The sequence below is a fragment of the Thunnus thynnus genome, chromosome 7 (genome assembly GCF_963924715.1).
Source record: "Thunnus thynnus chromosome 7, fThuThy2.1, whole genome shotgun sequence".
NCBI lineage: Eukaryota > Metazoa > Chordata > Actinopteri > Scombriformes > Scombridae > Thunnus > Thunnus thynnus.
The window spans coordinates 20,803,241-20,830,134 of NC_089523.1; the positions used below are offsets into that span (position 1 = coordinate 20,803,241).

Sequence of the window (26,894 nt, forward strand, 5' to 3'; positions counted from 1 at the left end):
CATTGAACAGTGTATACTCAGCAAATAGTGTATTATAATTATGGTTATGGTTATATCTCTTTGGGTTTCATAAATAAACACTAAATTAATAAATTAGATGGCATAGAGCTCTTTCTCAATCGGGGCATGGTTGACTTTGCTGTTAGTCAGTGATTTAGATGCATAATTATACAACACGTTATAATTATTTTTTTCAGCGGATATCTTAGTTACAATGAGACTGAGCTAGCAAAAGCACTTTTGTGTTTATATATGTGGTATTTGTTCAGTTTGGGAAATGCTGCAATCTCCAGAAAGCATTAGCTGCAGTTGGCTGGCTGATTCAGCAGGGACTAGAAATCGTCTCTGTTGCTAGGTCGTTACTAAGGGTCGACCTACTTGCTGGAGTAGTTAGCTAGGTTTTATTAAATAGGATTTTACTGACGTGAGTGATTATTTTCCAGGTATTAGTCATAATTACCTGGCTAAAAGAAAGCAAAGGTCCACCACATAACACTCCCCCCCCCCCCCCCCCCCCCCCCCCCCCCCCCCCCCACACACACACATGCGCTAATGCTTCATGTGAAAGTAAAATCAGTGATGTAGATCTCCTGAAAGGGTAGTGTAAGTGAGAGATGTGAAGCTCAAATGGAAGATGAAGTAAGGCTCTAGATATAAGACTAACTGTTGTATTCGTCTTTTTTTACTCTTAGCTATCAAAGGAAAAAGAGACCGGGAAAGATCACAAACATCCCAGTTTCAGATCTGCCCAGGCAAAAACAGGAGAAGATGAGGGAAAAGTGGAGGCAGTATCAGAGCCAATACAGAGAGAAGAAAAGGGTGCTTGCTGATGTTTTGAACCTTACTCCTCCCTCACTGAATTCAACAGCAAGTGACCAGCTTAATGGCCCTCCAGAGCTCAAGGAAAAGGAAAGGCTAAGGACCTTAAGAGTGAAAGAATGAAGGCAAAAAAGCTGCAACGGAAACTCGAGAAACTCCCAGAGAAGAAAGGACAGAAAGTAAGTGAGGGAAATTGCAGAGGAGAAAAGGGAGAGGGTAGTCAGCTTTCTCTGTAGGGAAGAAAATAGCCGCATGCTGTCGGTTACCGTTACAAAAAACAAAATTAAACACCAAAGGAGAGTGCTGCTTCAGTCTCTGAAAAACCTCCACGCCAACTACAATACAACCACCCTGAAACACCATGCAGTCTCATACAGACAGTTCCTCAGATACTGCCCTTTTTATGTTACTCCAGCAAAAGAGTCCGACCGAAACACCTGTGCCTGCTATGACCACAACAATTTTAAAATGATTATTGACAAGCTCTGTCAGAAAGGCATTTTGTTGACTAACAGCATTTCGGATCTCCTGGAAGCAATTGTTTGTGACCCGGCCAACCAGAAGTGTATGTACCGCTTGTGTACTAGGTTTTGCTACAATGAAGTGGAGTTCGAGGGCCCACTAGATAATAGCATCGTCACATGGGAGCAGTGGGAGAGGATTGTTGTTACAGAGGAGGAGAAAACATCTGCAAAATATCAAAAGATTGAAAAGAGTGGCAGGATGGCAGACCTTCTCAGTCTCCTGAACAGCTGGACGCCTTCACTCGCCATCAGTTTCTCTGCTTACAGATGAACTGTGTGTTCATGTTGATTTCTCTGAAAATTATGGCTGCAAATTAAATTGCGAGATCCAGCCCTTTCACGTTGCTGGCAGCCGGAAGCAGTCGACCATCAACACTTAACAGGGACAGAGCTAACATACACACTAAAATGCTGCAAAGCCAAAATCAAGGCTAGCGTTTCCTTTTCAATGACTGAGTAATTCAGGTGATGTTTATTAAATTTCCTTGAAAAAAAAGAAACTGGCTTATCCACTCCTAAGTCATCAGGCTGTAACAGCACGGCCCCTGCACCCACAAAACTTGCATCCACTTCCAGTTTGAATGGTTTCTCCCACTGTGGTAGCATATGCTTGGTAGTGGTATTGCACAGCCATCTTGTTCTAGCTGGGCATCACCTTGCTTGCTTGTGCCAAAGTCCGATAATACTCCTAGGTTTTGTTCAGACTTTCGTAAAGTTAATAATGTCACAAAACCGGACTCTTTTCCACTTCCCCGTATGGAAGACTGTATTGATCAAGTCGGCTCGGCTAAGTTTGTTAGCAAGTTTGACCTTCTGAAGGGATACTGGCAGGTTCCGTTGTCTGAAAGAGCACGTGAGATTGCTGCGTTTATTACACCCACGGGGTTGTGCTCTTATAATGTGATGCCTTTTGGGTTGCGGAATGTGCCAGCAACCTTTCAACGCTTGATGAACAGGGTTGTTGGAGATCTGGAAGGTTGCTCGGTGTATCTTGATGATGTGGTCATCTATTCTGATGACTGTGATGTCCATCTTGACCGCATTGAGAGGTTGTTTGACCGCTTGGCTCATGCACATCTGACTGTTAATCTTGCCAAGTGCGAGTTTGCGAAGGCCACAGTCTCTTATTTGGGTGGTGTGGTGGGGCAAGGCAGAGTGTGTCCCGTGCGTGCGAAAGTGCAGGCTATTGATGACTATGCTCCACCCACAACTAAGAAGGAGCTCATGCGTTTTTTGGGATTAGTTGGTTATTATCGTTGCTTTTGTAGGAACTCTTCTTCTGTTGTTGCGCCTCTCACTGATATGTTGAAAGCTAAGGCCAAATATATGTGGTCCTCAGAGTGTCAGAAGGCTTTTGAAAGTGTTAAAGCCCTCATCTGTAACGCTCCTGTTTTGGCTGCTCCACAATGGGAGAAACCATTCAAACTGGAAGTGGATGCAACTTTTGTGGGTGCAGGGGCCGTGCTGTCACAGCCTGATGACTTAGGAGTGGATAAGCCAGTTTCTTTTTTTTCAAGGAAATTTAATAAACATCAGCTGAATTACTCAGTCATTGAAAAGGAAACGCTAGCCTTGACTTTGGCTTTGCAGCATTTCAGTGTGTATGTTAGCTCTGTCCCTGTTATGGTCTTTAAAGACCACAATCCTTTAACATTCTTGAGTTCCTTACAGTGCCCTAATCAGAGGCTGATTCGCTGGGCTCTGATGCTCCAGTCCTATAACTTAGATATTCGTCATATCAAGGGGCGGGACAATGTGGTGGCAAACGCATTGTCTCAGGCTCCCTGTGAATGATGTCTTTTTTTAAAATGTGGTTATTTTGCTCTGTTTGGTTCCATCATCTTGTTGCTTTCTCTTTCTTTCCTCTTAATCATCTTCCAGGATCCAGTTGCTGAGGATCGAGGGGGGGGATGACAGGGTTATTAGGGAACAAACAGTGAGGTGTTACTTTATTTGGTATTATATATATGGGTGGTTGACGTGACGCTGCATTTTTGTGTTCTTGGTGACAAATGTAAATAATAATATATAATATTTCATTAAAATCTCTGTTTTTTATACAGTATAATCTTCCAGAACTAATACATCTGTAATTAATGAGCATTACAATTCAAATATGTAAATATTTTGTTTTAAACATGACATTTGTCCACTGGCGTGACTGTCCGGAGTAGCATTGCTCATCTCAAAACTACTGTATTTAAATTAATAATAAGTCAAAATACATTAAAATACTTGAATATATATTATCGTAGTGTTAACTTACAGAAACTAAGGTTATAAGTCTTAAGGTCACCATTTAGAATAATTATGAAACGTTACATTTTGTCCGCAAAACTGGTGTCCACCTGGTGTGACGCCACTCTGTAGATATAAAACAGGCATTAATTTGGGTACCCTATTACTGAGAGGGGTCCTTCTTCATCCAGGAAGTACAGTAGACATCACTGGAGCAGATGCACTGCACACAAGGTGAGTTCTGTCTCAAATCTTTTCATAATTTTGCTATTTCTGTGCATTGTTAGAAATGGGATCCATTGTGCAGTCCTTTGGTGTGACGTAATTTAAGCACTGATCTGAAAATTTTCATCAATTTATATTGATTGACATAATGTAAACCTTTACCAAGGATTGAAGACTGTCTCTCATTTAGCTAGGCCGCAAACTGACCTTGACCTTGAAAACGTCCACTGGTGTGACAGCACTGTCCTATAGTGTGACATGAACTGAACGTCACATTGGTGGACATGGCTGTCACACCAGTGGATGTAGGTTCTATGAAGGAGGACAAACCCATCACTCTCTCTCTCCTAACCACTCAATAGTCACTCAATACAGGAACAAGGCTAACTGTTACCTTTTAAGCAGCGTACCCTACACATGGGGGCTAGAGCGAATAATGTGGAACTATTCAGAGAGAGCTCATGGGAAAGGTGCTCCTGATGGAGTTGGGGGAGCAGTGAAACAAATGGCAGACAACCATATCCATGGGGGGCAAGACCTTAAAAGCCCAAAGGATGTCTATGAGTTCCTAGTCCAAAAAGAGGTAACAAACATAAGATTCAAGTGGATCGATGAGGCAGATATCCAGGTGTTCGCCGAGATGTTGCCACCATCTGTCCCAAAAGTACCCGGCATATTAAACACGCACCAAATACTTTCCTTCTCTGTCGGAGAGATCTTCTCAGCTGTTTCTGCCGGTTCCCAGAGATGTGCCACTGCTTCTCTCCAAGCAAGATGAGGCCAGACAAATCAAAAGATTTGGAGGAACCACTCACCTCTGAAGTCCAAGCGACCCAGCCTGAGAATCCCAATAGTGGAGAGGAAGCGGAGGAAGAGCTTGATGACAAGTACACTGTAGGGAAATTCGTCATTGTCCGCTATGACCAGAAGCCATTTGTGGGCCAGATCACACAACTAAATGCTGAGCACATTGAGGTCAATTGCATGGTGCAAATTTGTGGGAAAAACATCTTTAAATGGCCTGCTAAGTGAGACTGCATTATGTACAGCAAGGACGAACTTGTCAGTGTCATCTTTGAGCCAGAGCCCCACCAGCGTGCAGCCCAACTCACCAAATATGACTGGCTGCTGTTCAATGAGGTGTGAAAGGAGGAGGATGAGTCCTTAAACACTACAGCTTTTTTAATTTTGTTTGTATTTCAAGCTGTACTCTTGTGCTGGGTTGTTTAATGAATTTTACCCAAACAGTAGTTTTTAGGTCAGTTCCAATGGTTATGAATTGTGACAAGTATGGCTATTTGAAAAATGATTTTACTTGAGCACTAAAAATGTGACTGAATTTAATACAGAGAACTCTAATTTTAATTCTTTATCCTGTTTAGTTTTGACTTGAACAAAAATGTAATGAATTTTAAGATAAATTTGAAAAAGAAAAGTAATAATAAGCCAGGACAATTTTGTTTACATGTTCATGTTGTGTTGCTAAATGTTACTAGTCTGGCTATCTTAATTGTACAAAAAACATTTGAACTTCAGGTTATAACTTTATTTTAATGAATTGTTAATGATTTTGAAGGTAATGAATTTTAAAATAAATTTGAACAGGAAATAATAAATGTGACTTTGTAACAAAACATGGGCATAAGGTATTTTTTGTCCAATGGTGTGACGGAATGTCCTGTGGTGTGACAAACTGAATTATGAGTGGAAAAGGCATTTTAATGCACAAATTCATGTAAAAAGTGTTGAATAGCATAATAATGATATCATCACTATGCACATATAAGGATGAATTGAAGCTTCATTAGGTTTTATACTAATTATAATGAATATAACCCAACCGTTTGGGTGAAGTCCCTATGTGGACATCTTATAGTAGGGTAATGACATGATTGCGAATTTTTATTGGTTACTTTTGATGTGGAAATATAATTAGAACAAATTGATAAGGATTATGCATATTTGTCTTATCTGGCAAACAATCTCTGAATTAAATATTAATATTAAAAATGTTGTCACACCGGTGGACAATTTTTAGGAGTACCACACAAAAAAGTGAAAGAAATTTAAAATAAATGAGGAATTGGTAATGAACACCATCAATTTTGAGTTACTTACATATAAAGCAATACAATTATGTGTCATTTGACATACATTTTAAAAATATATTTTTTTCCTCTTTGGATTTGAGTTCACGTCAACCACCCATATATTCTGTACTGTAGTTTATACTTTGTTGTTTTATTTAAGTATTTAGTGTATACATTAGTTATATGAGAGAGAAGAATCACTTGTCTTGGTGCCAGGGTTCCCTCTGGGACCCTGACTTTATGGGGGGGGGGGGTGTGACGGCCCCAGAGCCTGTCTTACTTGCCTTTCATCACTGAAGGTTTTGTCTCTCTGGTAGGGAGTGAGGAGAAAGTGCATGTAAAGATATTGCGTGACACTGGTGCTTTTGACTCATTCATTTTAGCATCAACTTTACCATTTTCAGATGACACCTACATGGGTTCTTTCATTCCAGTGCTTGGAATGGGCTTAAAAGTTCTACGTGTACCTCTCCATAAAATGATGTTGTTTTCTGATCTGTTTCAGGGTGAGGTGGCGGTTGGCGTGCAGCCGGCTCTGCCTGTGGCTGGTATTACGATGATTTTGGATAATGATATAGCAGGGAGTCGGGTGTGGCCTGATGTTGCACCTCGTGCTATCGTGGCGCCAGCGCCCCTGGTTAGCAGTAAGCCTGACAAATGTGAAACAGAGTTTCCTGATGTGTTTACGTGGTGTACACTGGGAATGCGGCTCACACCTATGGCACCATCTCTGGCTGTCTTCACCACGACGAACGTGCTGTGTGGGCGCATTTAGAACCTGTTGTGAGAGATGCCATGACAAAATGTGAAACGCCGCCTTCCTCCCTCCACATTATAAGTGATGGGTCTGTAACACAGTACAGGAACCAAATGAACTTTTATCTTTACTGTACCTTTTCTCTTTGGTTTCAAGAGTGTGACTAGGAACTTCAGTGAGACTGTTGTTTGTATGTATTGTATGAATTTAATGTATATAGATATATATACATTATAGATAGATAGATAGATAGATTTATTAATAACCCTCATCTCTTTTTCTCTACAATGCCAAGTGTGGCAGACACTTCCCCTTTATCCTGATTCTCTGCACTGAATTTCACCAACATTAATTATGTCCCTAAATGTCTTCTGTTGTTTGTAGAAGAGAAGAAGCTACCACAACAATAACCCTAGGCCAATACTAAATGAGAAGCAAATAATATATATATTATATAGAAATATTATTATTATTATTATAGATTATATTAAGACTCCTCAATGTTGTTTGTATATATTTGTAAATAGGTCACCTTGTGCCCTAATTTCTTTGTTCATCACAAGGCTTTCTATATAATTCCATTTCATTATTTTTTAAAAATTTTTTATTTAAATCTGTTGAGTCATAAAAAGAAACCATGTCCACCTCCTCTGTTGGGCTACTGGCAAGCTCACAATGAGGAGGTGGTGTGTGTTAAGTGTAACTGAATGTAAAAAGATAATTACTGTGTCATTGGATAGGAATGTCTGTCTATGGACAAACACAGGACACTGCACTGGCATCTTTGGGAAACACGAGTGGGATTCTATGCAACTCAGCCTTAAGGAGAATACTGGCCAGGAGGAAGCAGGAGAACCAGAAGCAGTGAACTACTGAACTTCCTATTGGTTAAAAACAAAGCAACAGAAAGCATAAATCTGAGTATTCATGCCTTTCCCAAACCAATAAAAACAGTTCCCATAGATCACTATACATCAATAATTAGGGTGATTTCCGTCCGTTGATGGACGTTGATGACAGCCAAGTGAGGGATGAGTCTAAGCTTTCAATATCGTCAACCAGGACCTACCAGAAAGGTCAATACCTATCCATCAGCCCTGATGGAATCCTCACCTTTTGGACTGACAGCTTTAAGGCGTCACACCCAATCAAACTAAATAATATACAAAAGAAACTTCCTTTTTCACACAGGGAGAAAATGTGTATTAATGACATGGTGTACATCAGCGACCTCAACGAGCTGGCTATCGCAACCTCTTGCAGGGAACTGGTATTCTATACCTGCAATGAATTCCCTGATTTACTTAAACCCAAATATGCTTTAATAAAGAAGATAGCATAGTGAATACCATGACCTACTGGTCCGATGGCACTAAAGCAGTATTTCCTATGGTGACACAAAAGGCTTTTTGTCTGTTTTTGTCAGCTACAACATAGAGAGGAAAAGCCTCTTCCACAAAAATGCATACGAGTCAGTGACGTGATGCACTGATTTTTTGTTCCAGGAGAAATTACTATTACACACTTGGATTAAATAAGGTTGATATTGTATATATTCTTTAATCTCACGTCACATTTCCTCCTCACTATTCATATTTGCATGAAAAATACAAAATTGACTGACTTTTATACCATTAAAGTGGAAAAATGTCATACGGTAAAACGGCAGTCACTTGATGTCAAAGAAGACAACTTCATTTAAAATGATTAAAAATATGTAAAAATCATCAACTTTTGTCTGTGGCATATGTTTAGAATGTACAGAAAAGCACTGTTAAGTATTAATAGGATAAATCTTGAAGAAATGTCTTTAATATCTAAAACACTTTGTTCCGCAAGGACAGATTTCCCTCAATATCATTTGGTAAAACAAATTTTGGAAGCCATTTTGAATTGTGGATAAATGACTCGTGTCATGTGACATGTGATGACATCACTCAGAAGACCCCTGAAGACCACCAGAGTTGGAGGTAAAAATGTACTCCTTTTTTACGTTAATATCACCTTTTCAATGTGTTGTGCAAAGTGTCACAGATTTCAGCGTCATTTGGTCAAACATTTAAAAAGTGATGATAAAGTTATTGATTTAAAAATTATTGATTTACCCATGAAATTTAAAGTTCATAAGTCAAGGTCATTGTTAGCAATAGGTGGCCATGCAACTGGCTGTACAGAATGAAAATATTGAAATCCGTCATGCGGAAAAACAAAATATGTCATTTGGACAAATGGTTTGACTAAATGACATGTTGTCATCCCAAATGACACAGAGGATTTAACTAAATTATCTGTTTGTTTTTTAATTATTTTAACTATTTGTTAAGTCTGAACAATTGTTCTTAATTACATTTAACATGTAATATGTTTCCGTATGTTGTAAACATTATTTTACATTTTTACAGATGCCTCTTTCCAGTAAAGAGAGGGGTGCACGTTTTCGTGCAAAGATCAGGGCAGATCCTGTTGCTAGAGAGGAGAGACTAGAAAAGAGAAGGGAAAGGTATTACTGTGAAAGTGTATGATGGTAATAATGTCAGTGTATGTCAGTTGTGTCAGTACAGGCAGCAATCTATAAGCCTGATTTATAGTCCTTAACAGAGGCACAACCATAAAGTGCCTTTGTTGACGTGCAATAAGTAAATGAAGGAATAAATAAACTAATGAATTAATATGATATTTATATTATTCATATATTAAATTCATATTATTAATATATAAACATTTATTTCAATTCTTGCAGGTATCGGCAAATGAAGCAAGCTGGGCAATATGATTATCAACCCATCAAACACTTGACCACATCTGCAGCCACAAAAAGAAGAGAACAGTGGAGGCTCAACCAGAGGAAATGTAGGGAAAGACAGCGACAGGCAGAAGCTGTGATGACCTTCACGCCACTATCAGTGGATTTGTTTGCGGAGCCTTTTCAAGTTGACCATCCTGGAACTCACTGAACTGGGTTCAGTGAACTACTGAACTTCCTATTGGTTAAAAACAAAGCAACAGAAAGCATAAATCTGAGTATGCATGCCTTTCCCAAACCAATAAACTCCTCAGCATTCCTCGCCACCTGGAACTCCTCAGCACTCCTCATCACCACAGTCACCGCAACACTCTGCACCACCAGGGCCATTGCAACACTGCACCACTAGGGCCGTCACAACACTCTGCACCTGATGAGACAACTGATGTAACTAAAAGCAAGGTCAAGCAATAGCGTTGTGTGCTGACCAAGTCTCTTAAAGAGCTTCATAAAGAATACAATACAGAGGTAGGAGGAGCACCCATATCATACCGGCATTTTGCCCGCCTTCGTCCATTTTATGTCACAGAGCCTAAGGCTAGTGACCGCAACGCATGTGCCTGTATTGATCATGAAAATGTGAGGTTGATGATAGAGAAACTGCATCAAGGAGGCTTTTTAGGAAGTAAAAGCATTACTGATGCACTCACCCGCATTGTGTGTGACATGAAAAACAAAAAATGCGTGTTTAGGCAGTGTGCAAAGTGCTGCTATTCAGAGATGGAGCCAGCCATTCCAAATGACACTGGGCTGGTTTCATGGCATCAATGGCAGAAGGAGAAAGTCAGCTCAGAAGGGAAAATCTATTCACATTTTGTGAAGAGAGAAGTGACCGGAAAATGGGAAGATCTCCTGAAGAGCTTTAATGAAAAGCTGGAAAGACTGGCAAAGCATCATTATACATGGATCCATCAGGTGGAGCAATGTAGGGCTCTCAAGAACAGCCTTCGAAACCATGAGGCTCTAGTCCACATGGACTTTTCTGAGAATTATTCATGCAAGCTGAATGTTGAGGTTCAGTCCTATCATTGGGGGGGAAGTCGAAGACAAGCAACAGTCCACACATGCATGGTCTACACTGCAGAAAGATCAAAAGCTTATGCTACCATTTTCACTTCTCTCAGACATGATGAACGGGCAGTATGGGCACACTTGAAGCCTGTGTTGGATGAAATACAGTCAAATGCACCAATATCTACAGTGCACTTAATGAGTGATGGCCCTCTGACACAATATAGAAATAAGAAAAATTTCTTCTTGATGTCAACCTTGCCTTTCATGCATGGCATTGAGGCTGTCACATGGAACTTCTCAGAGAAGTCCCATGGAAAGGGTGTACCAGATGGTATTGGTGGTTTATTAAAGAGAAAAGCAAATGCATTTGTCCAGCAAGGAGGGGATATTCAGCACCCAGAGGAATTGTTTTCCTTTCTGGAAAAGTCCAATTCTGACAGAGAATACTGGCCAGGAGGAAGCAGGAGAACCAGAAGCAGTGAACTACTGAACTTCCTATTGGTTAAAAACAAAGCAACAGCAACATAAAAATAGTTCCCACATAAAACTCTACTGGGTAACAGAAGAGGACATTGCTAGGGTGGATGAGGCTGTGCCCACTGCCTTGCCAATAGTCAAAGGAACCTTGGGCATTCACCAAGTGATTACAGACACCCCTGGAAAGATCTCTCACAGAGAGCTGTCCTATTTTTGCAAGCGTTTTGGAGTTACCTGCGAATGTGAGCCACCCATGGTCTTCGATTTTAACTCTGAAAAAGCATCCTGCACCACCAATCAAGAACAGGAAGACATGGCTGGAAAGATGGTCATTGTGTCTTATGATGACAAGCCTTTCATGGGGCAGGTACTGAAGATTGTTGATGAAGAAATTGAGGTCTCTTGTATGCAACAGTCTGGGGGGAAGAATTGCTTTGTGTGGCCCCAAATTCCAGATGTGATCTTTTACTTTCAATCAGATGTGAAAGCTGTCATCTCAGAACCAGAGCCATCAACCAGTCGAAGTTCAAGATTGTCAGCTGAGGACTGGAAAAGATTCTTATCTGTCTGAAGAAAACAACAGTGACCAGCCACAGGGGGAGGGCGTTAGAAGACAGATATTTTATGCACACTGTACTGATTTCAGGTTACCATGACAGATTTGTTTTAATCATTGTTCAAGTGATAGATTACAGTTATAGGGGTTAGACAGAGTGTTACGTTTTTTTCTATGACTAAATGAATTCTGAGAATTAGTATTAGAGATTAGAAGTGTTCATAAGGTTTAGATATAAATGTTACTGTGCTGTTTTTAACTGACTGTTATGTTTGGAATCAAACTGTAAATATGTTTTACCAAATAAGAAAGTTAGTGCTCTTTTTAAATTGACTAGTGGTAAAAATCAAATTTTAAATTGGATTTACTTGTTCATATATTGTATAAGACCTCAAACTGACAATGCATTCATTCTTGTATGAAACAAGAAAACTGTTGCAAGACATTTTAATGTCATTAAAAGGTTTACTTTGGAGGCCCTGTGTATCTTTTGCATTATTCAGAAGTAGCCAACTTAACTTATTGGGTATACTATATGTGCCATGGTATTTTGCAGTTGTGCTATGTCATGTGGTAAAACAAAATGTCATATGGTAAAACACTTAATTTTGAAATAAATATACAAAATACTCTATTAAATGAGTTTATGAATGAACATAATGAAGAAGTGCTAATAAAATATAAAAGTATGCCTGATTTTAAAGCACTTTTGCCTTTCTACTTGAAAAAAAATGTAACAAATATTGACAAATGACATGATGTCGTCTTTAAAGGCAAAATATCCAAAATTTGTAATTCTAGTGTTGACATGCTGCAACTGTGTATAACATACTTGTGGATCAATAATTGCATTTTGATTGTTTGTAACAGTGTCATTAACATTAATTGTAATATAATATTGAAAATTAGTTCGTTTTACCGAATGACATTTTTCAGGGGTCTTTACAGATAAATGCATTAAAATGTCATATATCGTAGCCTTTTACAAGGGGCAGTAAAAAAAATGAAAAATACACTTGTGGATTCACACATAAAAAGCTGAAACTAACACATTACTTCAATTTTATTTTTTTGCTATTTTGATATTCTAAAATGTCACTGACCCATACGAGGAAATCTCTCTGGACAACTATTGATGAGTCATCACTGTTAAAAAAGAAATAGGAAGGGTTTCTATCTATCAAGCTTCCCATCTTTGATGACATATGCCATCAGATTCGATACTTTCCATCACTGGATTCCTTTGCCGTCTGTGGTCATTCATCCAGAACAATGGTACTCACTACCTTACCGAAGCCACCTCAATGCAAAATCCATAGAAGGGTATTTGAGAGCAATAAAGACCATGAGTTTTTCACCTGTGTTGAATACTGCCCTTCAGTTCAGTTTCTGGTGACTGGCGGTACAGATGGCATACTGCGGGCGTCGTATCCCTATGACAATGTACATACAAAGACAGTAATGGGACATGTCAAACCAATCAGGCACATAACCCTTAACATAAGAAACAAAATAGTCTACAGTATATCCGTGGACAACAATGTAGGTCTGTGGTCAGAGGAAACTTGGGTGTGCCTGCAAAGCATCCAGGTACAAGGCATGAGACAGGCCCCAATCTCCAGTGTTTGCTATAACATGTACAACAATGAGTTAGTCCTGGCTAACTCAGATATAGGAGCATTTCTTGGAGGAGGAACAGATCTTTTTATAGAAATGTTAACATCCCATGACAAGCCAGTGTTCTTTATCACTCCATATTCAAGCAAGGCATCTCTATTTGCCAGAATGGTGTGGTGAAAGTATGGGATATCCTAACAGGAAAGGCCATCATGCAATTCAAAGTCACTCCAGATCAGCATGTGGGGTTCACCACCATTGCATTTGATGGTTCACAGCGCAGATTAATTACAGTTTCCAACGATAGGAAAGTGAGACTATGAGACTGAACTTCAACAACGGAGAAGAGCTTCGCGTTCTTCCTGTCACTGTGCAAAAGGAGGTGACAGGTATTGTCTCCATGAACAATAGGGTGTTTGTGTCTGGATGGCGGTCAAAGGTCATTTTTAACCTGGATTTAGATGAGTCTGAGAACAGAATTTTGGAGCATGATTATTTAAATGACATATCCTCCATGAGCGCACACGGAAACATACTGTTTGCTGCCTCGAGCAATGGTAATGTAGTTGTCTGGGATGCTAAGACTGCAGAGGTTTTCTATTGGCTTGATACCAGTAACAACCCACGAACACACATGGCAGACGGAAAAGCTCAAGGCTATGTAAAAAACCTCCCTGCTGGCAGTCACCAAAAGAAAGTCAGAGGCACTGGAACAATGTAAAAAATCTACTGCTCTGACTAACGAGAGGACTGATGTGACTACCAGTCCTATTATTCTATGTCTGCAGACCAGGACGGCCACTGCTGACACAGTCACACTGCTGACTTCTAAAAATGACCATATCTATGCCTGGTCGATTATTAGCAGAGGTGGTCTGTTAGGAAAATTCAGGGCGGTGTGTGATACAAGTGCAGTTGTTACCAACGAGAAGATACTTCTGATTGGGGATAGTACTGGAAAGATTAATCTGTGGGACAATCAGTGGGTTTGGACCCTCAAAGGCCATCTGAGGTCATAAGAGGCTGGCGTGTGTCACTGAGTCCATCTCCTCTGTTGGGCCACTGGAAGGCTCACAAGGAGAAGGTGGTGAGTATTCAGTGCGATTCAGAATACAGAAAGATAATTACGGCATTACTGGATTGCAATGTCTGTCTATGGACAACAGCAAATGTCTAAAGAGTATCGACAGATGATGATGTTTAATTCATCTCTTACCAAAATAAAAACCGGGCACCTTTCATATTTAATAAAGGAAAAGGACAAGGACTCCACTCCACAGAAATCCACAAATGAGGTACAGCAAGGGTCTGAAAAGACATGTCCAGCGAAGACTTCACCAACCAGAGACTGTGCTAACGCTACAAGCAGCTGACCAGCCATGCATCAATCTGCTAGTGCAGTCAAGCAAGGGTCTGTGGTGGAATGTAATGCCTAATATGACAAATTATATACATATATATCATATTAAGACTCCTCAATGTTGTTTGTATATATTTGTTAATAGTTCAACTTGTGTCTTAATTTCTTTGTTCATCATAAGGCTTTGTATATAGTTCCATTTCAAGATTTCTTTCTAAGATTTTTTTTAAAACTTTTTTTTAATCTATTGTTATGAATTTCACCAACATGAATTGTGTCCCTAAATGTTTGTATTCTGTTGTTTTTATATATTGTATGAATTTAATGTATATAGTTATATTTATTTATTTATTTTTCACATGATCAAAGGAATGTGCCAGTGAATGTGAAAAGATAACATTTATGTCAATAAGAGACCGTTCCCAGGGAAGTTAAAAAAAAAGGCTAATCAGTAATGTAACATTTGGGTTCTCTGTGTGAGATGATTAACGGCCGCTAGGCCCGTTTTTATTATGAGAAATGTGGAAGATGCTGATAAGGTATTATTTCTAAGATAAATCATACTTGGATTATTACCAAAGCGTCGAAGTCACTAAGTTACCAGCAAAACAGACCCTTTGTCGAGTGGATCTAACTCTGAGACTGTGGGACGAGTTACACACACACACAATCACACACACCTTCTTCATTTTTCATCGTTACTTGGCACCCTCATACACAGCAAAACATAGCCATTTTCCCTTCAGTTGAGAGTATATCATAGCTTTCACTCCGGCATCCGGCATGATACTAGGGCGCTACTAGCTTAAAAATGTCTGTGAAGTTTGAGGACATAGTAGTTAAATCTGTCCCTCTAAAAAATGATATCTTAGTTACAACAAGATTGAGCTAGCAAAGCAGTTTTGTGTCTATATATGTGGTATTCATGACAGTAAAGCACACCCTCTCGTGTAATATTGCTTAATTAGCTAAGAGGAGGAGTTTTTGGTTATGTTAACAGCAAGCTAACGTGAATGACTGCAGGAAAGTGAGTTAGGCAACACTCTAAACACAGAGTTTTTAAAACTATATTTTTAAGTGCATCTTTTGTTTTTTATTTTCCAGTTTGTAGACTGGACTCGCTGTTTGCTAATTTAACATCGACTAAATTAGCCAAAGTAAACATTAACTTAATGCAGTGCTCAACGCTTATTTTCCCCAAGGTACATGTGCTCCTAAATGAAAAGAAATTTAGGAGCACACTGAAAAAGTTCAAGTTTATTAAAGAACAGAATAGAAGAACAATCCATTACATACATATTTACAATTTATTACATACATATTTAAACTCTGTGTGTGGGCGTGTGTGTGTGTGTGTGTGTAAATCAAAATTTATGCTGTCTTATTCTTTAAGATAAGTCATTCAGTCTGACTTGATGTTGGAAATGGATTCATTTTTAGCAGGACAATGAGCTCACACTGGATGTTGAAGTGACAGCAGGGGTCACTGTAGCTTCGCCGATGTTTTTCTCAGCGGTCCAGTCATTACTGGCTGCCATGTTGAAGTTAGCATTGTTACCGTTAGCCACCGTGCTAGCGTGAGCTACCTCAGTGGAACCTTGCGAATCCCCCTCGCCGGATTCCTCTTTCTCCTCTTCCCTTTTTCGCCCAAAATAAAAATGAATGGGCTTCATCTTCAGAGATGATGTTAACTATTGTACCAAATATTTCTTCAGCGTGAGTGCAAGTCTGTTCCTGACCGATCCGTTGTTTCAATTTAAAAACCTTCTAGTGTTTCATATAGTCTTATGGTTGTAATTTGTACTTGCACAGTGTGCGAGTAAATTATTTTTACAGTTCACACATCTCTATTTTTAGAAGCAAATGCGAGTGAAATACTCGCACTGTAGAGCCCTGACTTAATGTTAGAGTAGAGTTTAATATTAGAGTCAAAAAACGTTGGTTAACGTTACATCACCAGTTTTTCCCGTGTACAAAGACCATCCGTCACGTTTCTTTCTTATGTTTGTCTGTTTAACTAACTTAAATCAGCAGTCTCTCATTGTAGTTAGATAACGTGATATACCGTTAACAGACTAACATTACAGTTAACAGATGACGCCACGCTCATGACATTCACAATTTATGGTACATATTTATTGAGAGACTAGTTAGCAGTAACTGTCAAGATGGTCACGCCATTTGTTTGCAAACAATGTAATTTATCTGTGAACGCTTTCCAGGTTTTACAACCATATCAAAATGCATAGTAACCTGGCTAATTTAGGGTTTGCTGACTTGTTCTTTCAGTTTTCAGACACTGCCTAAACTTAAGTCCCACATGCGTCGGAAGCACAAACAGCCAAATAAACCTAATGTTAGCTGCAGACCTTGTCAGATGGATGCAGTGATTTGTCAGGTTGAAGGATGTGAACATACATCTCCCAATTTGCTCAGCTTGTGTGATCATTTGAAATGGCATATAAGAGATAGGGAAAAAGTTACCTGCCTCTTTCCAGGATGGCCACGGGTACTTAAAAAGTCTTAAAATGTCTTAAATACACCTTTTCAAATGAAAGGCCTTAAAATGTATTATAATGTCTTAAATTCAGATTGAATGGTCTTAAATGTTTTTTTGTCAAGTCACCGGGAGAATTTTTCTAATCTGCCAGATTGAAGAAGAGGAAGAATTTCCGGTATGCACTGTCGTTAAAGCAGAGAAGTTTGGTTACACCATAGGGTTAAACTAAAGCCAGATTATTCACTGTAGACAGGCTGTGCTAAGGCCTTGCTAGAACAAATTGTGGCTCTAAGCCAACACTCAGAGCAGAGGTGATTTGGGTGCTGAGGATGGGGACAAGCCACCACTCATACAAGTCAAATGACGGTATTAAAGACATATTCAAAGCCATGTTTTCAGACTCGGGGCTTGAACAGATATTTATATATCTGGAAAAGACAAGACCAGATACGTAGCTAAATTTGGATTGGCCACGTATATTAAAAAACAGCTAGTCGCCGATGTAAGCACAAGCGGTGTGTTTGTAATCATGTTTGACGAGACCCTGAATCAGACAACGAAAAGCTAACAACTGGACCTTCATGTGCGTTATTGCCAGCTGAGTTGAATTGTAGAATAGACTCTGGTATTGCGAATATATAAATATAGACTTACCAGCCACAGACAAAAATTGACCAGTATTAGGCTGGTGACATCTCCTATACTGACTATGGCTATAGGCTAGCTGCACTGGTTAGTTACATAAATGGCTCATGTTGCTTCATTTGTGAATTCATTCTTTTTCATCTGACCCAGTCATTAATCTGAAGTACAATGTCAGATATGAGATATGGCTAATGTCTGCATCTTTTTTAATTACTAGGAGTGTGTGCAGCAGCTTGACTTGAGAAACATGATTTCTGTTTCCATAGATAGACCCAGTGTCAACTGGAAGTTTTTTGTAACTGCTCCAGCAGGAACATGCAGAAGTGTTTGGAGGTGCCCAGCTGATTGTGGTGGGGAGCTGTGTGCTACACACACTCCACAATGCCTTCAAAAGTGGCTTCAGTGTCTGTCAGCTGGACAAAGTGCTCAAGACTTTGCATATAGTCTTTAACAATACCCCTGCTAGAAGAGACAATTTCTGCACTTAGATATTTGTATTTCTCCTACCGTTCTGTGGGCTTCTCATATGGTTTCATAGAAACCTACCTGTCGTCAATAGGGCTATTGCAAAATGACCAATGATCGTGATGTACGTGGATGCAGTTACACAGAAAAAACTAACATCGTCCAGAAAATGTAAGACAAGAGCCCACTGAAGTACACCATTGTGAGGCAGATGGCATGTTTGGACCTAACAAACATGTTCTCAGACCCCGACTTGTGCCAGGAAAGAATGAAACAACTTGTTCAGAGGTTTCTACAAGACAACCAGCTGTCAGGAGGTGTCTCTGCTGGTACTTAAGTTTTCAGAAACCTAGCAGAATGTACACTGTCACGCTTAACTGAAGCTTGTTCAGTCATGCGTACAGCAGTGATAGGTTTGTCTGATTCAGTAATTTTTTAAAATTACATTAAATGTATCATACAAAGAAAAAGTCACAGAGCTGAAAGAGGTTGAGATTGAGCCGGAAAATAATCAGCAGAACTCAGGCATATGCCATAATGTCCAGTCAGGAATTTTCTCTCTCTTCCTTACCTTTCCACCTCCCTGTTTCAAGGGTTCACATAGTGAAAGTTGTGCTTTCACACTGTTATAATGTTTAAGGTAGGCCTATAACAGAAATACAAGGTTTCATTAGCCGGGACAGAAATCAAACTGCTATTGTGAGCTGGTCAGTGATCATAAGCAAGTAATGTGGTACAGTAGCTTCTTTGCAGTTCAAAAGAATTGCTGTTAGAATTTTTCAGGGGACCTAATTTTAGACCAAGGCAACGTATCCACACATGGCATTACATGGTGAAAAACACTTGGTTTGGTTTGCACACAACTGTCGATTTTGATTTCTAGATTTTTGTCCGCTGATATTAAATGTTCTGAGAATATTCTAATAAATACCATTTAGGACAGCAATGATATTTTTTTGTTTTTTCCACATTAAACACATTTGGACAATGTTAAACTTAAACTCAACCAACTGAATTTAAACTCAACCGATTATTGTCATTTAACCTTACTGTTCATTTTGAACTGACATTGATCATTGAGTATATTTTCACTTTTGGTGTGTATTTCCATTGCAAGTTTGGGCTGAAATTTCATTTAAAATGGTATTAAAAAGGTATTAAAAAGTCTTAAATTTAACTTGTTTATACCTGTAGACACCCTGCCTTCCCAACTGTAAAAAATATTTTCATGTGAAATCATCTTTCACATCCCACATCAGCAGGAAACACAGAGACTCCTTGGAGAACCCTGCACAAGTAGATAATGATGCATCAAGCTGTAGGCATGATGGTGACATCCATGTAGACAGTCACATGCATTTTGAGATTGCATTGTTGCCTCAAAGACCATCCTGGGTATGCATTTGCTGGCCAGCCAGTGCCTTTCTGTTCTGAGTTTCCTCGCATTGCTATACTTTCCTCCCACAGTCCAACGACATTTACTTCAGGTTAATTAGTGAGTCAAAGAATATTTTTTTAAAATATATTTATTTATTTTATATGCACTGTATAGACTGGTAGCCCTTCCAGGTGTATCCTGCCTCTCGCCCAGTGTAAGCAGGTTTAGATACAGATGGATGGATGGGTTAGGTTAAATGTGGAAAATTTAAATGCTTACATTTTGTTCAAATGAGGGGTGCAGCATTAGATAACCCAAAATACATTTTATTGTAATGGATGGAGCTTCAATGATTTGAATGTGATTGATTATCAACTAATTATGTACCTTCCCTGTAGGCTTATTCAGATGTGCACATATAGTACATGATGCTTTTATTAACATTAAAGTGCATACAGCACCAAGTTATAACAGCTGGGGAAACATTGCTTTGAGTAATAATGTTTTTTTTTTTTTGTGCTTGTACGTTCATTCAGAGAATCAACCCTGATGACTCTAAATGCAAATCAACATCACCGGTGAGCCAGAACTCTGGAAAGAGGATCCAAAGAAAAAAACGGCACCCTGAGTCCCCACGTGGCGTCTCTCATCAGAGAGCTTGTCCACTTTGATTGGCAAAATTACTGAACTGCAACACAACAACAACATAAAGTGATTTTGATTGTATTTTATTTTTGTAATGTTTTGCTGTTCACCATGTATAAGTTTACATTTTAGCAGTTGTTCCACCACTTTGGTCCAGACAGAAATATCTTGACACTTATTAGATGGATTGCCATGAAGTTTGATACAGATACCCATGGTCCCCAGGTGATGAATTCTATGGACTTTGGTCATGCCCTGGTTTTTCAGCTAGTGCCAAGTCAAGACTTGCACTTATTATAATTGTTACTTGTTGTTTTCACAACATGTTAGTATTGTCATTGTGAGCATGCTGACATTAGTGTTGGATGGATTGTGATGAAATGTTCAGATATTCATGTTCCCCTCAGTACTTTTATCAACTTTTATCTTTTTATCTAGCGCCATCATCAGTCCATAAATTCAATTTGTTTAATATTAAGGAAATATTCAACAATTAAAAAGCATATTTTTAGGACAATTGTTCATGAGTATCTCTCTCTCTCTCTCTCTCTCTATGTATGTGTGTGTGTGTGTGTGTGTGTGTGTGTGTGTGTGTGTGTGTGTAGATATATATATATATATATATATATATATATATATATATTTTTTTTTTTTTTTTTTTTTTTTTTTTTTAGGAAACACTCAAGGTTCACAGCGGCTTGCTAGAGGAGTTTGCTGTAAGACTCATTAAAGGGCATTTTTTATAGTTATGGTACTTGTTAACTTTTTTGTAAAAATTAATTATTATAACAGATATTCGTGGTGTAATTTTTAACTGAAGAAGTAACATATATGGATGTTAAGGGGGTAGGCATGGGTAATGCAGGGGTGGGGAGGGAATGCCACGAAAAAAAGTCACTTATTGTTACCTCACTTGGATGTTTGAGCTTCACTGTGCAGAATGATGTACAGCTGCATGTGTGATGAGTTCTTTGTAGCATTAGTACGGCCTCTAGTGAGCAGGGTCTGAGGCAGGTGCAGCTTGTGTTTGTTCTGATTTGTGAGCCCAACCTTGTCTGGCATGGGTGATAAGCATGCTTTGGTGGTACATGCTTTCATGGTTATTCAGACCCTTTCTTTTGGCCTGTGGTGAGCAGGGTCTGAGGCAGGTGTGGATCAAAGTGGGTCCAATTATGTGTAAGCTAAACCTGATCAGGGATGGGTGGTAAGCGTACATGGTTGGATGTTTTTTCAGACTCCCACTTGCCTGGCATGGTGTCTAGTGGAGATGTGAGGACACTGTCTTTGAATGTATCCCTTGACTTAATCTTCAGCACACATCCATATGTGGACATTTTAATGCATTCCCTGACTGGATGTTGATGAGCTCTTTGTAGCTGTAATATGGCCTCTGGTGAGCAAGGTCTGAGGTGGGTGCAGCTTGTGTTTGGTCTGATTTGTGAGCGCAACCTTATCTGGGATGGGTTGGAAGCTTACATGCTTTGATGGTTGTTCAGACCCTTTCTTTCAGCCTGTGGTGAGCAGGGTCTGAGGCAGGTGTGGATCAAATTGGGACCAATTATGTGTAAGCTGAACCTGATCAGGGATGAGTGGTAAATGTAAATTGTTGGATGTCTTTTTAGACTCCCGTTTGGCTGGCAGGGTGTCTGGAGGAGGTGGGAGGACACTGTCTTTGGATGTATCCCTTGACTTAATCTTGAGCACGCGTCCATATTTGGACCGAGTCTTGTTCATATGTGGAGATGATTCTGCTTGAGGAGAGCTTTGTTTAATGTCAGTGCGACCACTAGTGCGTGGTATCTGAGGCGGATGTGGATGAAATGGGGACTGATTATGTGTAAGCTGAACCTTATCAAGAATGGGTGGGAAACGTACATGGTTGGATGTCTTTTTAGACTCCTGCTTGGCTGGCAGGGTGTCTGGTGGAGATGTGAGGACACTGTCTTTGAATGTATCCTTTGACTTAATCTTGAGCACACGTCCATATTTGGACCAAGGCTTGTTCATATGAGGAGATGATTCTGCTCGAGGAGAGTTTTGTTTAATGTCAGTGTGACCACTAGTGCGTGGTATCTGAGGCGGATGTGGATCAAATGGGGACTGATTATGTGTAAGCTGAACCTTATCAAGAATGGGTGGGAAACGTACATGGTTGGATGTCTTTTTAGACTCCTGCTTGGCTGGCAGGGTGTCTGGTGGAGATGTGAGGACACTGTCTTTGAATGTATCCTTTGACTTAATCTTGAGCACACGTCCATATTTGGACCAAGGCTTGTTCATATGTGGAGATGATTCTGCTTGAGGAGAGCTTTGTTTAATGTCAGTGCGACCACTAGTGCGTGGTATCTGAGGCGGATGTGGATCAAATGGGGACTGATTATGTGTAAGCTGAACCTTATCAAGAATGGGTGGGAAACGTACATGGTTGGATGTCTTTTTAGACTCCTGCTTGGCTGGCAGGGTGTCTGGTGGAGATGTGAGGACACTGTCTTTGAATGTATCCTTTGACTTAATCTTGAGCACACGTCCATATTTGGACCAAGGCTTGTTCATATGTGGAGATGATTCTGCTTGAGGAGAGCTTTGTTTAATGTCAGTGCGACCACTAGTGCGTGGTATCTGAGGCGGATGTGGATGAAATGGGGACTGATTATGTGTAAGCTGAACCTTATCAAGAATGGGTGGGAAACGTACATGGTTGGATGTCTTTTTAGACTCCTGCTTGGCTGGCAGGGTGTCTGGTGGAGGTGTGAGGACACTGTCTTTGAATGTATCCTTTGACTTAATCTTGAGCACACGTCCATATTTGGACCGAGTCTTGTTCATATGTGGAGATGATTCTGCTTGAGGAGAGCTTTGTTTAATGTCAGTGCGACCTCTAGTGAGCGGGATCTGAGGTGGATATGGTATGGATTGAGTCTGACTATATGTGAGCTGCATCGTATCTGAGATGGGTTGGAAGTGTCCGTGACATGAAGTGTGTTCAGATCCTTTCTTGACTTCTTGTGGTGAGCTGTTTGTAGTGTTAGCACAGTCTGTGGTTAGTGTCGTCTTCACTGGGCATGTCTTTTCAGACCTTTGCTTTACCTCATTTGTGGATTGTGGAGTGGATTCCTCGTCCTCGTCCCTTATTATATATGAAATTTCCCCGGTTTTTAATCTGGTAAGAGTTGGACGAATATTCATCATCTCTCGCACTCTTTTAGACATTTTTGCTTTATTATTTGGAATAGGCTTAGGTACTGTGGTTACCTTTTTAATTTTTTCAAAGAGGTCTCTATACTCGTTTGGTGGTCTGGGAAATTCCGATGGAAAGTCAGGGAATGGCATTTGATACTTTCCTCTTGTTGCTGTTCTGGGTTCATCTGCCTCCTCCTGGCTAGTATCCACCTTAAGCCTGAGTTGTATAGCATCCCACTCGTGCTTTCCAAAGGTGCCGATAAGTTCTCCTTTAATATTTTTAAGTCCACTTTTGGTCTCCATTGTAGTGTTCTCAGGCAGGTCTTCTGCTATTGCTGTATGTGTTTCCATTATTATTTTGATATAACAAATCAACCAATTAGGTAATGTTTTCAATCGATGAAAGTTTTGTTGAACCGAAAGAATTCCTTATACACAGGATTCCACGAAAGATTTGTTTGATATCAGACAGAATTGTCAACTCATTGCACTCCTACAGTCAACTTGACTTGGTGAAGTCAATCAAAAGATCAAAGCTGGAATATCAAAGACAAAATCCCAGGATCTAAGCTAAATAAATATGATGTCATAAACTTAAAAGAAATGGCAACACTTTATGATGTCACCACAATAAAGAACCACAAAAGTGACTTGCTACTTTCTCGACCTCATAACTCACTTATGTAAACATGTAATCTTTATTTATTTTTTATTTATTTACCAATTTATTTCTTCTCTTAAGTTCTCATTTCTTTTGGGGGTTTGTTGTTTGGTTTTTTTAAATATATGATTCTATTCTTGTGCCTCTTATGTTGTTCTGATCATCCACCTTTTAGAAAAGGGCTGGAGGCCATCAGGACCAAGATACATTTTTTAACAACTTATTAACTGCAGACTTATAAAGTACAGATTTGATGGATTACTACAAGAAGGATTTTATTAAAGATTTATTAACATTTATAATTTGAGTATAATGACTTTGACATTGACTTTATATCATTATGACAGCATATTTACTTGGCTTTGATTCTAGAATCCTGCACCACCCCTCCTGTGTATGAGGACACAACACACACACACACACACACACACACACATATATATATATGTGTATGTATATATATATATATATATATATATATATATATATATATATGGCACTCACCTCCTTAAAGTGTGAACAATAGCTATTCCCTTCCCAGGTCTGTGGATGATGGTAAAATTGAAGCTGCAATATCAAAGAATGCTACAGGAAGTTATTCCTGCCAGCTGCCATCAGTCTGTACAGTGACTCTCCTCTGTGCTCATCTGGACTTTTATTTATTTATTACATTATCCATCACATCTGATTCATCTGTATATAATATTTCAAGTACTGTCTGTGTATATGATTACATATGTATATACTTTGTGTTGTGTAAATTATTCATGTTTCAGTGTACACTTAATTCTAACATTCATGGGCAATTATGCACCTTATTGCCATAGCAATATCCCTTTGACTTATATTATGTACCATAATATAGCATATTAATATCATTGAACAGTGTATACTCAGCAAATAGTGTATTATAATTATGGTTATGGTTATATATCTGGGTTTAATAAATAAACACTAAATTAATAAATTAGATGGCATAGAGCTCTTTCTCAATCGGGGCATGGTTGACTTTGCTGTTAGTCAGTGATTTAGATGCATAATTATACAACACGTTATAATTATTTTTTTCAGCGGATATCTTAGTTACAATGAAACTGAGCTAGCAAAAGCACTTTTGTGTTTATATATGTGGTATTTGTTCAGTTTGGGAAATGCTGCAATCTCCAGAAAGCATTAGCTGCAGTTGGCTGGCTGATTCAGCAGGGACTAGAAATCGTCTCTGTTGCTAGGTCGTTACTAAGGGTCGACCTACTTGCTGGAGTAGTTAGCTAGGTTTTATTAAATAAGATTTTACTGACGTGAGTGATTATTTTCCAGGTATTAGTCATAATTACCTGGCTAAAAGAAAGCAAAGGTCCATCACATAACCCCCCCCCCCCCCACATACACACACACACACACACACACACACACACACACACACGCTAATGCTTTATGTGAAAGTAAAATCAGTGATGTAGATCTCCTGAAAGGGTAGTGCAAGTGAGAGATGTGAAGCTCAAATGGAAGATGAAGTAAGGCTCTAGATATAAGACTAACTGTTGTATTCGTCTTTTTTTACTCTTAGCTATCAAAGGAAAAAGAGACCGGGAAAGATCACAAACATCCCAGTTTCAGATCTGCCCAGGCAAAAACAGGAGAAGATGAGGGAAAAGTGGAGGCAGTATCAGAGGCAATACAGAGAGTAGAAAAGGGTGCTTGCTGATGTTTTGAACCTTACTCCTCCCTCACTGAATTCAACAGCAAGTGACCAGCTTAATGGCCCTCCAGAGCCCATAGTAAACCTTGCTGATCATGACTATGTGCAGCCAAGTTTTGAGAGACCACAGGCATCATCAACTCCTGTAAGGGCAGTGCAGAAAAGTACCAGCAAAACGTAGAGCAGTGCTGAAGGAAAAGGAAAGGCTAAGGACCTTAAGAGTGAAAGAATGAAGGCAAAAAAGCTGCAACGGAAACTCAAGAAACTCACAGAGAAGAAAGGACAGAAAGTAAGTGAGGGAAACAAGAAGAGAGACAAAAAGAAAATTGCAGAGGAGAAAAGGGAGAGGGTAGTCAGCTTTCTCTGTAGGGAAGAAAATAGCTGCATGCTGTCGGGTAAAAAAGACACCGTTACAAAAAACAAAATTAAACACCAAAGGAGAGTGCTGCTTCAGTCTCTGAAAGACCTCCACGCCAACTACAATACAACCGCCCTGAAACACCATGCAGTCTCATACAGACAGTTCCTCAGATACTGCCCTTTTTATGTTACTCCAGCAAAAGAGTCCGACCGAAACACCTGTGCCTGCTATGACCACGACAATTTTAAAATGATTATTGACAAGCTCTGTCAGAAAGGCATTTTGTTGACTAACAGCATTTCGGATCTCCTGGAAGCAATTGTTTGTGACCCGGCCAACCAGAAGTGTATGTACTGCTTGTGTACTAGGTGTTGCTACAATGAAGTGGAGTTCGAGGGCCCACTAGATAATAGCATCGTCACATGGGAGCAGTGGGAGAGGATTGTTGTTACAGAGGAGGAGAAAACATCTGCAAAATATCAAAAGATTGAAAAGAGTGGCAGGAGAGGTGAAAGTGTTGCATGACAGCAACATGGAGCACATCTTTTCAAAACTGAGAGATAAATTAATAAAGCTGAATATGTCAGTAACCGATATTGATAACATAATAGCTGGCCTAAACGAGCAACCTTCTTCGGTTGTATAATGAGAGAGTATTTAGGTCTGATGAAACCCAGGAGACATATTTCTGCAGAAATTTTAACTACGTGGCACCTAAACAAGTGTATTTGAGTAAAAATGCCAAATACTTAAATGTAGTGGCATTGCCGTCACCTTTTTGATCATTGACTGTATGTAAATAGTTCACACTCCAATCAGCCAGGTGGCGGTAATGCGCCTAAAAGCAGTTTGCCAATCAACAACAAAAGAGGGGGAGGAA

General features: G+C 39.5%; 1 long non-coding RNA gene and 1 pseudogene across 1 annotated transcript; both read left to right on the top strand.

The window, feature by feature from the left end:
- The first annotated feature begins 5,860 nt into the window (after positions 1 to 5,860).
- LOC137186866 (uncharacterized) lies at positions 5,861 to 14,174 on the top strand (annotated as a pseudogene).
- Positions 8,011 to 10,506, top strand: LOC137186168 (uncharacterized). The gene is made up of 3 exons (XR_010928987.1): positions 8,011 to 8,623; positions 9,056 to 9,153; positions 9,394 to 10,506. It is a non-coding gene; the product is annotated as an uncharacterized lncRNA (long non-coding RNA).
- Positions 14,175 to 26,894: the final 12,720 nt, after the last annotated feature.